At 36.7% G+C, this 15,470-nt stretch overlaps 1 long non-coding RNA gene across 4 annotated transcripts in view; it reads right to left on the bottom strand.

The window, feature by feature from the left end:
• The window catches only part of LOC106005985, a 39,125-nt gene extending 24,083 nt beyond the window's left edge, over positions 1-15,042 (bottom strand). For all 4 annotated transcript variants that reach the window (XR_006609262.1, XR_001179770.2, XR_006609261.1 and 1 more), the window contains exons 1-2: positions 14,857-15,042; positions 947-1,054 (exon numbers count right to left, since the gene is read on the bottom strand). This is a non-coding gene — a long non-coding RNA (uncharacterized LOC106005985). The remainder of the gene's footprint in view (positions 1-946; positions 1,055-14,856) is intronic.
• Between the last annotated feature and the right edge of the window lie 428 nt (positions 15,043-15,470).

Raw genomic sequence — 15,470 nt, forward strand, 5'->3', positions numbered from 1 at the left:
GTCAAAAAGTTTGAAAGCCACTACAATTGCCCATGCTGGCACTATGCAATAGGAATAATTTGTCTAGTTAATTATCATTGGGACATCTATATAATTTTTAAGCCAAAGCACCTCAGAGAATGAGAGGAAGTTCTATTATTAATTACATAAAGTTAGCAAACATAACCAGAATTATTCTGAAGAAAGTGAAATAGGTGTTCATCTGATTATAACCCACTCTTCATTTCCAATTATTTCTTCCACTGTAGTGACAAAAATGACTGATAAAAAGTAGTAAACTCGGGCGCCTGGGTGGCTCAGTGGGTTAAGCCGCTGCCTTCAGCTCAGGTCATGGTCCCAGGGTCCTGGGATCGAGTCCCATATCTGGCTCTCTGCTCAGCAGGGAGCCTGCTTCCCTCTCTCTCTGCCTGCCTCTCTGTCTACTTGTGATCTCTGTCTGTCAAATAAATAAAAATCTTTAAAAAAAAAAAAGTAGTAAACTCACTTAGGAAAGTACATAACACATGTCATACTTGGGGAAGTAAAACAACAACTATTTCAGGCTATAATTATATGTTCTTCTCTAGCACACCATTGAGATCTAAATCATTGTAGACTTGCCCAAATGATGTGTCCCTTATTTGGAGATTGCAATGCTTGTCAGCATAATCTGGAGTTATTAATTTTGCTAGCAATTAAATTGTTAATGTATGAAATAAATAATTAAAATATAAAAGGTCTCTTGTGTCAAGGGTAAGGGGGGGTATATGATAGTTTTCTGTCCATAACTCATTTATTCAATATCCACTGGATTCCTATAGATAAAAGCAGGAGCATTTGTGAAGTTAACTTCATCCTTTTACCTTCACTACACTTACAAAATGTGTAGGGTATTAGTTTTAGAAGGCTGAAATTCTAAAGTAAATAAGTAGATGGAAATACATGGAGGAAGCAAGAATCAAAATACCTTATGTCATGTTCAATCTGAAAATATGGATGCTCTGTCTATGGACAGGTACTTAGTGACTTTGGAAGTATATGTAGTTCTTCAGCACATCTTGCTCTTTGACACCTTCTGGAAAAGAATGGAAAATGTCAGGTTATTAGGAGCAGTTGACTTTTTTGCTACTGTAGCTCTTCCAGTTTTTTTCCTTGTATTTATTCATTTTTTAGATCCACTTGTGATTTCTATGCTGGGCACTATGCTTAAATGCTAGGGATAGAAAGATGAAGAGAAATATTCTTTGTCTTCAAAATATGTGTAGTCAGAGAGAGATACAGAGAAAAAGAGACACATATAAATGGATAAAAGGCTATATAATGTGACAAAAGCTATAGTAAATGAGCATCATTGTCTAGAAATTCAGAGTTCTGGAAAGACCACATTGGCCTAAGGAAGCCAAGAAGTTAAGAGATAAGGGAAGAGCACTCCAGGCAGATTAAAGAACTGTGTGCATGGCCTGGAGTCGTGAAAGGACATGGTATGCTTTGAGAATAAAAGGTTCTTATAGACAAGTGCAGTGGAAAATGATATTTGAAATACCAATAGGCACCAGATTGTAAAAAGTTTTCTGTGTTATGATACAAAGCCTGAGTATAATTACATCAGCAGCAGCCAAACAATAAATAATGCTGCATGTGGAAGAAAAAATAATTAAGGCTTTATATTTTTCTTTAAGAGAAAGATAATTTCTTAGATGTGTGATTGATTGTGATTAGAAGAGCCTATCGTATGATGTCAGGCAAGAGAAGAAGACTTAGCAGGTTAAAGATAGCTGGATAGGCAGGAGTATCCATTCCCCTCTAAAATCTCTGACTCCTTTGACTAATGGATTATGACCAAAGTGACATGACACCTCATCCAAACCTAGTCATTAAGAGGACTGGCAACTTCTGCCTTGGTCTCAAGTCCTCATTGAAGAAGTCCCACTACATTGCTTGGAGAGGCCACAAATCTATATGGCATGTGAGTGAGGCCATCTTGTATCCTCCAGACTAGGTCAGCTGAGTACCACTGAATGACCGAGTGGAGTGGAAGAACCATCCAGCTAAGTCTTCCATGAATTCCTGATCCATAGAATAATGAGATAAAATAAAATGATTGTTGCTTACGCCACCAGGTTGGGATGGCTATCCAGTAATACACTGCCAGGACAAGGACTTAGATTAAAATATTTTAATTGACAAAATGATATACTCAAGATATTTCCAAGTTAGAATCAATAAGACTTGAAACCAAATGGAATTTGGAGAGGAGGGAAGATTTGAAAATAATATCTAATACTTACTGGGTCCTGAGTACGTCGAACACAGTACCAGGAAGGGAGACACAACCATAAATATTTCCTACACTTTATAATTTAAAATCTAGCAGTAGATCCTATAATTTTCCAAAGCCTATCTCCATTCAGCCATATTTGAGATTAACAATGTAATTCCTAATAAGACATGCCTCCTCTTCAAGTCGTTTTCCAAACATAGCTGTTTTTTTTTCACCTAGACAGAAAACAATTTGAGTGCAGATCAACATAAACTTAACTGAATTTAGATCTCACTCACAGTCTTGAAATTGTGCCCATCTAAAAACTGTGAACCTCCATGATAGGATACCCAAAGCCCTGCTGTGCCTCCTGGGAGAAATAACAAAGATTTTGAGACAGATGGCTCTTTCTCACTATGCCAGAATTATGATCCTTGAATTATGGCACTTCAAGGGATTGAATCAAAGAATAAAATTTAGTCCAACCTCTGGAAGAAGTGCACTTGTCAGAGGGAACTCACTTTAAGGGGAGATACAAGAAAGTCCTTTACATATTATACAACAATATTATACATATTGTATTACTCTCTGAGAACCCAATAGACACCCAGGAATACCGGTGGAGGTAGGATAGGGGTTGCCTTCAACTCTGTGAGAGCAGAAGTGTCCGAGTGAATGTCAAAAGCATTCAGAAAGTCAGCCATGGAGTCAAAACACACAGTAGTTAGGACTTTCATTTGTCTCATTTGTTTCTCAGTAAGTATGTATTACTTCTACAATTAGAGTAGTCCATATCATTACAAATTTTAAATTAAAGACAGTGAATCAGTCTATTGGTGGTCAAGGTGATCCTTTTAGCATTTAAGATCCTTTTGGACTAAGGGAATTGGGCTGGATGGGTTGGGAGAGACAGAAGCAGGAGGTGTTGGGGTCTGTCTTGGATTGTTTTCCAGAAGCAGATCCTGAGACAATGATTGATAAGTAATTGATTTGTTGCAGAAGTAACCCTGGGAGAAACTGGGAAGAGGAATGGGAAGTAAGAGGGAGGAAACTGGGAAGTAAGAGGAAATTTTGATAATGTTCTCTTTATCTATTTTTAATTTTATTATTTGTGCTTTTGGTATCTTATCTTTTTAAAAAATTGTCTAATCCAATTATGAAGATTTATGTTTATATTTTCTTCTAAGAATTTTGTAGTTTTAGCTCTTAAATTTAGGTTTTTGATGCTTTTTTTCATTAATAAACATTACATTTGGAAAAGTTTTAGATTTACAGAAAAATTGTAAATAGTATAGACATAGTATATATTGCAAATAATATGACAGTTCTCATAGACCTCACACAGAGTTTCCCCTATTATTAATAGTTTATATTAGTATGGTACAGTTGTTAACAATTGATGAACCAGTATTAATACATTATTAACAAAAATCCATGACTTATTTGGATTTCCAGTTTTTGTTTGTCTATTTTTAAAGATTATTTTAGAAGTTTTCCTTCTATTTCTGTTTTTTGGTACAATTTCAGGAGAATAGGAATTCATTCTTCTTTAAATGTTTGGTAGAATTCCCCTGGAAAACCATCTGGCCCTTGGCTCTTGTTTATTGGGAGATTTTTGATGATTGGTTCCAATCTCCTTACTTACTGGTTATAGGTCTGTTCAGGTTTTCTATTTCTTTCTGGCTCAGTTTTGGTAGTTTATATGTCTCTAGGAATGCATCCATTTCTTCCAGATTGTCAAATTTGCTGGCATAGAGTTGCTCATAATATGTTCTTATAATTGTTTGTATTTCTTTCATGTTGGTTGTGATCACTCCTCTTTCATTCATGATTTTATTAATTTGGGTCCTTTGTTTTTTCTTTTTGATAAGTCTGGATAGGGGGTTATCAATCTTATTAATTCTTTCAATGAACCAGCTTTTAGTTTCATTGATCTGTTCTACTGTTGGTTTCTATTTCACTGATTTCTGCTCTGATCTTTATGATTTCTCTTCTCCTGCTGGGTTTAGGCTTTTTTGTTGTTCTTTCTCCAGCTCCTTTAGTGTACGGTTGGGCTGTGTATTTGAGACCTTTCTCATTTCTTGAGAAAGGCTTGTATAGCTATATACTTTCCTGTAGGGACCACCTTTGCTGTGTCCCACAGATTTTGAACAGTTGTGTTTTCATTTTCATTTGTTTCCATGAATTTTTAAAATTTTTCTTTAATTACCTGGTTGACTCATTCATCCTTTAGTAGGATGCTCTTTAGTCTCCATGTATTTGAGTTCTTTCCAACTTTCCTCTTGTGATTGAGTCCTAACTTCATTGTGGTCTGAATATATGCAGGGAATGATCCCAATCTCTTGGTACTAGTTGAGACCTGATTTGTGACCCACGATGTGATCTATTCTGGAGAATGTTCCATGTGCACTAGAGAAGAATGTGTATTCTGTTGTTTTGGGATGGAATGTTCTGAATATATCTGTGATGTCCATCTAGTCCAGCGTGCCATTTAAAGGCTTTATTTCCTCATTGATCTTTTGCTTAGATGATCTGTCCATTTCAGTGAGGGGGGGTGTTAAAGTCCCCTGCTATTATTGTATTATTGTCAATGTGTTTCTTTGATTTTGTTATTAATTGGTTTATATAATTGGCTGCTCCCATATTAGGGACATAGATATTTAAAATTGTTAGATCTTCTTGTTGGACAGACCCTAGAATGTCCTTCCTCATCTCTTATTATAGTCTTTGGCTTAAAATCTAATTGATCTGATATAAGGATTGCCACCCCAGCTTTCTTTTGATGTCTGTTAGCATGGTAAGTTGTTTTCCACCCCCTCACTTTAAATCTGGAGGAGTCTTTGAGTCTAAAATTAGTTTCTTGCAGACAGCATATCAGTGGGTCTTGGTTTTTTTGATTTTTGGTTGTTTTTTTTTAATCCATTCTGATACTTTGTGTGTTTTGATTGGGGGCATTTAGCCCATTTACATTCAGGGTAACTATTGAAAGATATTAATTTAGTGCCATTGTATTGCCTTTAGGGTGACAGTGACTGTTCTTTTCTGGTCTATGTTACTTTAAGGCCCTCTCTTTGTTTAGAGGACCCCTTTCAATACTTCCTGTAAGGCTGGTTTGGTGTTCACAAATTCTTATAGTTTTTGTTGTCCTAGAAGTTTTTATTTCTCCTTCCACTTTCAATGACAACCTCGCTGGATACAGTATTCTTGGCTGCATATTTTTCTTGTTTAGTGCTCTGAATATATCATGCATCCTGGCCTGCCAGGTCTCTGTGGATAGGTCTGCTGACAGTCTAATATTTCTACTGTTGTAGGTTACATATCTCTTGTTCCATGCTGCTTTTGGGACTTTCACCTTGTCACTGAGACTTGTAAGTTTTAGTATTTGATGATGGGGTGTTGACCTATTTTTAGTGATTTTGAGGGGGATTCTCGGTGCCTCCTGAATTTTGATGCTTGTTTCCTTCCCCAAATTAGGAAAGTTCTCCTGTAATTAGTTCCAATATACCTTCTGCCCCCTCTCTCTTTCTTATTCTTCTGGGATCCCAATTATTCTAATACTGTTTCATCTTATGGTATCACTTATCTCTCGAATTCTCACCTTGTGATTCAGTAGTTGTTTATCTCTCTTTTGCTCAGCTCCTATTTTCCCCATTATTTGGTCTTCTATAACACGAATTCTTTCTTCTGCCTCATTTATCCTAGCAGTAAGAGCCTCCATTTTTTACTGCACCTCATTAATAGCTTTTTTTATTTCAACTTGGTTAGATTTTAGTTCTTTTATTTCTCCAGAAAGGGATTCTCTAGTATCTTCTACCTTTTTCAAGTCCAGTTAACATTTTTATAACCATCATTCTGAACTCTAGTTCTGACATCTTACTAGTGATGTATTGATTAGGTCCCTAGCAGTCAGTAATGCCTCTTTTTCCTTTTTTTTTTTTTTAGGTGAGTTTTTCCACCTTGTCATTTTGGCCAGAAAAAAATAGATGAATGACAGAACAAAATGCTAAAAGGGTAACAACAACCCCAGAAAAACACACTAACCAAACAGAAGAGACCAGTGGAAGAAGAAAGGGAAAAAATATATATGCTTAAACTGGTGAATAGAAAAGACCCACACACTTGATTTGGGGTGTATTTTGGTCTGTTAGAAGACAGTGCCTCCCAAAATTTTAAAGGAAGAAAAAAAAAATATATATATATATATATGTAAAGACAATGAAGGGATAGAATATGACTGTAAAGATGAAAATTTAAAAAGACTTTAAAAAAGGAATTGATAGGATAAGAAGTTGGTTGAAAAAAAAATTTTTTTTTTTAAAGAAGAGAATGTGATCAGCCTGGAGACTAGAACAAAACCATATGCTAGATTTAGGGTAAATTTTGGTCTGTTAGAAGAAACTGTATCCCAAAATTTTAAGGAAGGAAAAATTTATATTATACCAAAAAAAAAAAAAAAAAGATTAAATACAATGAAGGGATAGAATAGGACCATAAAAATGTAAATTTAAAAGATTTTTTTAAAGGGATTGATAAGATAAAATAGTTAAAATAAGAAAGAGGAAAAATTCAAAAAAATAGAAAATGAAAATTTAAAAAATTTAATTTTGGAAGACTAAAGAATCATAAGGGAAAAGCCATGAATTCTATGTTCTATATTCCCCCTAGTACTGTGTTTTGGAGTTCTCATTGATCTATAAATTTGGTCTTGGATGCATGTTCTTGCTGATCCTCCAGGGGAGGGGCCTGTTGCAGTGATTATCAAATGTCTTTGCCCAAGGAGGAATTGCACCACCCTTGCCAGGGGCCAGGCTAAGTAATCTGCTTGGGTTCACTCATGGGAGCTTTCTATATAGCTTTGGAGGAGGAGAATGAAGATGGCGGTCTCCCAATCTCTGGCCTGGAGCAGCCAGGAGCTCAGGGCCCCACTCCTCAGTGCACCCTTGGAGAAAAGCAGTCAATCCCTCCTGTCTCCCTCATCTCTGGCCACACTCCAAGCTCACCTGGCCTGTGACCAAGCATTTCTATCTCTGGCACATGGTCCCATTTGGAGTCTCCAAACACAGCTGATTCCTGCTGTGCACTCCCACGCTTCTCCTCCTCGAGGAGGAAGGTGAGTCTCCCCGGATCTGCCACTTGTGGGTCTCTGCTCGAAAAACAGTGGTCTGACTGTGCTTCACATCATGGTTTAAGGTAACCCCAAGCTGAGAGCCTCTCCTTGGCTGCGTCTCTGTGGCTGGCTGCTGTGGGAGTTCTACTGCACTCAAACACCCCCAGTCTTTCTGTGGCCCCAAGGGTCCTGAGACCTCACTGTTCCTGTAAGGGCTCCACCCCCTGCTTAGTCTGTGGAGCAAGGTCCCTCAGTGGAGCAGACTTCTAAAAGTTCCAATTTTGTGCTTCAATGCTCTACCGCTTACCAAGAGCTGGCCCCTCTCCCCCCAGACCATCTTCCCGAATGTTTCCTCAGTTTCACTTCTCCCCACCTTCTACCTTCCAGAAAGTGGTCGCTTTTCTGTTTCTAGTATTGCTGCTCTTTTTCTCTTCAATCTCCTGTTGAGTTTGTAGTTGTTCAGAATAGTTTGATAACTATCTAGCTGAACTCCTGGGATCCTATAATATTTAAGTCTCTTACTCCTCTGCCATCTTGTCCCTCCTTCCAAAAGTCTTTCATTATTCAGTATGATGATAGTTGTAAGTTGCTGTAGATGCTGTTATCAGGTTGAGAAATTTCCCTCCTATTTTTAGTTTATTGAATATTTTTGTTATGAAGTCGTGTTGGATATTGTCAAATGCTTTTTCTGCATTTATCAAGATGATCATATTTTTGGTACTCCATTAACATGATGTATTACTATGAATTGATTTCAGGGTGTTAAACTTGTATTCTTGGGAAACACCCCATTTAAGTCATAATGCATGGTCCATTTGATATGTTGCTGGGTTAGGTTTGCTAGTATTCTGTTGAGGAATTTTGTATCTGTATTCACAAGTGATATTGATCTGTAACTTTCTGTTTCTGTGATGTCTTTGTCTGTTTTTAGTATCAGGGTAATACTGGTATCATAGACTTGATTGTGAAGTGTTACTTTGGTCTCGCTTTTGAGAGTTTTCGAAAGATTGTTCATTTATCTTTCAACATTTGATGGATTTCACCAGTGAAGCCAATGGGGACTAAGCTTTTCTTTGCTTAGTGTTTTTATTACTATTTCTATCTCTCTACTTTTATATGTATTTTCATATCTTCTATTTATTCTTAAGCAAGTTTTAAAAATACATTGTTATAATCATTACTTTATATAATTGTATATCTACTAAAGAAGCTATGAAAAGAAAGCAGAACTGGTATATATTTATAAAGTTTGTTAAACTTTTAAAATATTTCATGTTCTTTTCCTTTGTTCCGGTGGATTTAAATTTACCACCTCCATCATTTTTGTTTTTGTTGTTGTTCATGTTTCCAGTGCAGCTTTGCTACCACCCACCTCCTTTGTAATATTACAAATGTCATTAAGTTACAAACATTACAAAAAAAATTATAAAATGTCAAATATGGTACATTTCTATATGTTATAGGTCTAATAGTTCAATTATATACATAGTTTTATAAAGTACTTTAAATATGCATTTATATTGTCTTTTAAAATTATGTTTACTGTCACTTGTTTGTTGCCTACATGCAAATTACTGTCTGGATCACTTACTTTCAGGTAGAAAAACTTCCCTTAGTATTTCTTGTAAGGAAAATCAGCAAGCAAATAAATTCTATTAGTTTTTTGTTAATCTAGTAATGTCTTTACTTTATCTTTATTTTTCCAAAAATAGTTTTGCTGGATATAAGATTTCTGGTTGACATTTTTTCCCCAGAACTTTGGATATACCATACTACTGCATTTTGAACCCCATTGGTTTTGTTTTTAATGAGAAATCAGCTGTTTATCTTATTGAGATTCTGTTGTACATGTCATTTTTCTCTTGCTATTTCCAAGATTTTCTCTTTGTCTTCATCTTTCAGCATTTTTACTATGATGTGTTTGTATTAAATCTCTTCATGCTTATCTTACCTTATATTGTTCATGGATTTGTATATTACCCATTTTCAGCAAAAGTACTCGTAATGGTATCCCACATTTCTCTGGCTGTGTTCATTTTTCTTCATTCTTTTTTTCTCTGTGCTCTTCAGATTTCATTATTCCTAACAATATATCTTCAAATCCACTGATTCTTTTTTTCTACAGGTTCCAAATTACTTTGAACACTTCTAGTGAATTTTTCATTTTGGTGATAATGCTTTTCAACTCCAGAATTTCCATTTGGATCTCTTTTATAATTTCTACACCTTTATTGGTATTCTGTATTGGATTATACATTGTTATCATATCTTCTTTCACCTTCTTTAGGCATCCTTTCCTTTAGTTCTTTGACCATATCTATAATGGTTTCTTTGAAGCCTGTGTTAAATCTGATATCTGGGTTTTCTCATAGTCAGTTTTTGTTGTCTGCTAACTTTTTTTTTTTTCTGCCTGCTAACTTTTTTGTGTACGGGTCACACATTCGTTTTTCTTTACATGTCTTGTGATTTTTTTTTGTTGAACACTGGAAATTTATTATAGAAAATCTGGATACTTATTTACCTTTTCCCTCTCCAGGTCTTGTTTTTGTTATTGTTTGCTTGTTGACTGACTTGACTACATTATTTCAGTGATGTCTATGCCCCTTACAATGTGTAATTTCTGTTGTCATTTCTCAGAGGTTATAGTCTTGAGCATGTGCATAGTCAACATGGGATAAATAGTTTTGGGAAGGAGGTTCACTTTGAATGTCTCTTTCCCTGATTTCTTTGTTAAGTTGTCTGCTTTGGGTATCACACCCAGTTATTAGGCTACGTTAATTGCTGGCTGGATGCTCTATTATATTCTACAGTGCCTTAGAGAATAAGTTGATCCATAATCTGGAAAATTAAATTTAAGCAGGTATAGTTTTTGAGGCTACATTTTGAGGTTCATTCTGACTCCATCAAGGCCACTCTTAGCTGTCTCTTTCTCTGGTCCTTAGTAAATTGGTTGGCTTATGATTTAGTTTGTTGTTCTCATAGAATTATCTGCCTCCTCTTAATTATTCATCACCAATATCTCCAGTGAGACAATTTCTATCTATAAATTTCCCACATACTCTGTCTCAAATAAAATCAGTTCCTTTGGCAATTTTAAGAGCTCTCTATTCTTAAGGAATGCTTTTCCACCTGGGAAAAAAAATTTCTAAGCCATTGCTCTGGTCACTAAGAGGGAGCCACAGTCTCTGATCTTTCTAGGTTTGCCTTCCTGGCTTAGAACCACTATCCTATTATTATGCTGGGGCAAGGATTACTAGGACCCCAAAATTCTTGGCCTGCCATACCTGGGGTAGAATCTCCATCCCATAAACAGGAGCTGGGTTGAAGAAAAGAGACACTGACCTCTTTGTGACCCTCATTGAGAATGTAGCCTTTGAAAATTAGAGTTGAAAGAGATGAGAAATGATAGTGGCCTCCCCCTCCTGGTGAGATACTGTATCCCTTAATAGAGAGCTGAGGGATAGGGTATTCTGTTATCTTTGTCATGTCCAAAGTGGAGCTTCCCTAAAACTGAGCTGGGCAGTAAGAGAAGTAGTAAAAGAGTTAAGTCATTACTCTGGGGCTATAGACTCTTTTCTTACTTGGTTTTAGTAGGTTTTCTTGATTAAATGTTTCTTCACTTGCTGTATGACCTCAGTTCAATTTCCATAGTATATACATATATATGTATATATATATATTATTTCCACCAGTTGCATTTGTTTTTCTGAGGAGTGGGGCCCATAGAGGTCCTCATAATGCATTTCCAGAAGCAGAACTCACAATGGGAATTTTTATCTATAGTTTGGCAGCAAAAAGAAGATGCCAAATTTCATATGACACAATAGAATTTTCTTAAAAACCTCTTCAAATACCTATCTTATTCTCATAATTTCTCTGTTCCTAAAGTCACCTGCATAATTCCCCTTTCTCTTCTTTCTCTTGCTCCTGTCTTTTATTACACCTTGCTTTTTCATTTCCTTTTCATCTCCAAGGCCTCATCCTATCACCATTGCCCCCAAATCCCATCCCATGCAATCATCTTTGGGTTCTCCCATCATCCTTCTCTTACACAAGTGTATGCAACTCTCTCTGTGCTTCTCTTTCCATGACAGATCCAATATCCTACTTAGTGAAACAAAAACTTCCATTTGCAATGTAATCTCTTTGGTAGTCCTAAGAATGGGAAGAGGTAAAAGGCAATGTAACATTCCTTCCTATCATGATATTTTATTTTTTAACTGGAGATCTTTAAATTCATAAATGCCATTTTCACCAGCTATAGTTGATAGGATGTTATAACCAAGGACAATGTTAATACTTTCAAGGAACTGCTAAATGTTTGAGGCTTACACTCTCCCGATCTGTATAGTAAACTCAAATCAACTTAATTGAATAAATATTTACTGATAAATGCCTCTCCTAGGCCAGCAGTAGATGCATGACTTGAAAACTTGTTAGAAATTCAATTTGTTGGCCTCATCCCAGACCTAATGAAGCAGAAATCTTCATTATTAAAACCTGAATTTTTTAAAACAGATTTATTTTAGAAAGAGAAAGATGGGGACTGGGGTTGGGGGACAGAGGAAGAGAGAATCCAAGTAGACTCCACACTGAGAGCAGAATCTGTCACAGAGCTTGATCCCAGGACCTGAGATCATGACCTCAGTCAAAAACGAAAGTTAGATGCTTAACAGACTGCACTACCCACATCTCCTTAAAATCTGAATTTTATGCCCTTCTGGTGATTCTAATGCACACTAAGACTTGAGACCACTGTTTCAACATATGAGAAAAGAACCTAGCTAGAAGTTATGGAACACAGTGCTGAGTGTGACTCTATTTATTCTCTAGAAAGAGACATGGTCGATTGGGGAAGATAAGCATGTACATAAATACTTAAAATACAGTGTAATATGTGCGATACTAAAAGTATATAAAAGGTACAGAATTGTAGAGAGAAAATAAAGTTAAATTAGCCAGTGAGGGAATTGCTGAGCATATTTTACTATTGACTGAATTATACTTAGCACATAGGCTAGGTAGTTGCCTCTCTGAGCATTATTTCCCCATCTCTACAATGGAAATAGTAATACCTATTTTGACAAGTTGTCCTGATTAAATTAAATCAAGGAAGTCGAAGTGTCCAGCATAGACTACTTGGCTCAAAGGAGTCTTAGCCCTTAGCCCTTCCTGTCCAGACCTCCTCAGAACACAGAAGGTTAAGGGATATGTAATCAGATTGCAGAATGATGAATCCCCAGACTTTACAGAAAGAAATAATCATTTTCTTCCCAAATCGGGTTTCTGTCCATCTGCTTTATTGGCTGATGAGAAATATCAATTAGAATTAAACTCATCATTTCTGCTCTCCAGACTCATTGGGTATCAGGGAAGTTCCAGGATGAATTTTGTTCAACATTTGCACATATCATATTGGCAGTCAAATTTATCTGGGAAAACAAAACTTTACTCTTAGTAGTCACTACCACGTTCTACCTCAAGTACTTCACGAAATCAGATCTCCCCCTAAAAGGAGAAAAATACAACACTAATCATTCACTGAAGAATTACTGAGTACCTACTCTGTTCTAGGGAAGAAAGTAAGGGGATAGAAAAGACAAACATCACTCTATCCTCATGAATCTTATAATTCAACAGAGAGGATCAGCCTATCCTGAAAATACAGAACTGAACTCTTATGGAGCTAAAATTTTTTTCAAGAATAGAGATGAAGCTCATGTTTCTGTGGCGGTATCTTCAAGCTATGAACAAAATTTATAAGATATATGGGAAATGGACTACAGCATTTGAAACGCAGACTACAACATTTGCTTCAATTGAGGTCCCCAAGTTTTCTAAGATTCAGAGATGAATAACGTATACTATCTCCCTCCAGAATATTTTCAGCTGATGGGACAGGCACAAAGTAGGATATTCAATAATGGAAACAACTGTTATTATGATGGCTTACTTAGCGCAAAAAGGGGCTTGAGGAATCCAATGTAAGCCCTGCTGCGTGCTCACGACATATAGCATATCATCAAACATTAGTCAGAGGGATAATTCATTAGTTCTAATAATATTTGTTGAGTTCAGACTACATAAGTGTTGGAGACACAAGAGTGAGAAAAGACGTACTTGTCTTTGCTCCCATAGAGTTTAAGGTCTATTTGTTGATCATTGTAAATGAGGACGCTGTAAATTCTGGATGAAGACCAAAACATCAGGAGCAGGCCTGGCATTCAGGGGAACATATTGGTCCAGCTGCACATGTGGCCAGAATCCATCCCAGTCAGTGCTCAGGTCATAACTTTTAGGAATTCTTTTTATTACCACTTGGACCATGTCTAGACTCTTTAACTCAAAATATCTATGGCAAAATAGATAAAACAACACCACTGATGTGGTAACCTGCAAATGGAGTGTTTTGGGTGTTCCGATTAATATCATTAGATATGAGATAGCCCCTCGACTGAATGGCCAGTGTGAGCCCATTGCTGAACCCAGGATGCAATGTAAATGCAGACCCATTCCCTCGCAACTGCGTTCTCACCGATAACCCTCTTGGCAAGAACAAGGTCCCACGTACCTCTGCCCCATTCAAAAGAGTCGACCTATTCTCGGACGTGCATTCTTTAGCCCCAAGAAATGCTTCTCAGAAAGGGCCCCCCCACCAAAATTTTAAAAATGCTTTATACATAAGACAGCATACGAAGCCCCCGAGGAGTCTTGCAATTAAAAAGAGATCCATGTGATGTGTGATCCAGGCCTCCCCACAGTAATTTCACCAGAGAACCACGTTCGCAAAACATACATTAAGTATCTGGAAAAAATAATATTCTAAGAAAGACACTTTGGAATATTCTGGTTTAACTTATTGAGATCCTACTCTGCTAGGTGTTTCTTTTTAAACTGTCAAAATAGAATATTTACAAATGTACTGAGTTGTTCTAAGTCCATTTTGATCAGTTACGTCACCTGCCAACAGACAACAATTCTATTTTGTCTTTGGATAGAAAAGCAATCGAGAGAAGAATAAAAAGTGGCTTTTGACACAGTCAGAAATAGCCCGATAATGCTCTACCTGGGTCCATGCTGGGGCCTACAGAGGATTCATCCTGCAAGGTTACACATAATTCATTTTTATTCCTTCATTTCATATCTATTTTTCTTGTGTTTTTCTCTCTTTGGCAATCCTAGATACATTTCTAATTTTCCAAGATTGCCTGCAGTGAAGTCCTATCCCCAGAGATTGTTTTTTATTAGTCTCTTAAGCAAGTTATACAATTCAAATCACCTCTCCCTGTCCACCCATCTGCTTGTTTTTGCTTTTCTTCCTCTCTGCTGGATTTGGTGTAGAAATCCTCTATGCCTCCTCTCTCCCCTCCCTGTCCACTGCCCTAAACTCTCCCCCACCGTTCTGTCTATCCTCTCTGTCAGGGTCCAGGGGCCCCTTCTGTTCAAATGGCTCTGGGCCCACCTGTACCGGCCCCATCTGTCAGCAAAGCAGCCCCAGCATCCCACAAACCTGGTGGAGGAAATTCTCCTCTGAAGAATTGACGTCACTAGGTGTTCTCCTGAGAGTTGTGCCCTGAAAAATTAGCTACATTGAGGAAGAATAAAGGGCATTTCAGCATGGAATAGCGACGTTCATTCCACTGGCATCAATAAAACACTTCTCCCACACAGAACCACATTTGTCTTCTGTTTCAAACATTATTTTACATCAACCAGAAAATTAAAGGAAAAGAGGAACCGAAAAAGATATCTTCAGGCCAGCTAGAAAGTTCAAAATATTTGTATTTTCATGCATAAGAAGATAAACAGGATAAAATCTGTTTCCTGAATCTAGCATGACCAAATATATTTGCAAGATCATTTCCTCTTTCTTGCAATTCAAGTAATGTAGCAATTTTTTTTTTTTTTAAGATGATGTTCAGTTTAGTTCCTTGGCACTATTTGTAAAGAAGTCAAGGAATAATATCTCAGAGGAAGCATTTCCTTGAAAGAAGAGTCTATTTCTAATATTAAAAATCCTCAGGCTCCTATAAAATATATACAGTGAAAAAGAGAGTTCTCTCCAATTGAAGAGTACTAAGCCTTGGCTATCATTTCCTGTCTGAAATTTGATTCATATTTAAC

Source organism: Mustela putorius, unplaced genomic scaffold (assembly GCF_011764305.1).
Source record: "Mustela putorius furo isolate JIRA1106 unplaced genomic scaffold, ASM1176430v1.1 tig00003834_pilon_pilon_pilon, whole genome shotgun sequence".
Lineage (NCBI taxonomy): Eukaryota > Metazoa > Chordata > Mammalia > Carnivora > Mustelidae > Mustela > Mustela putorius.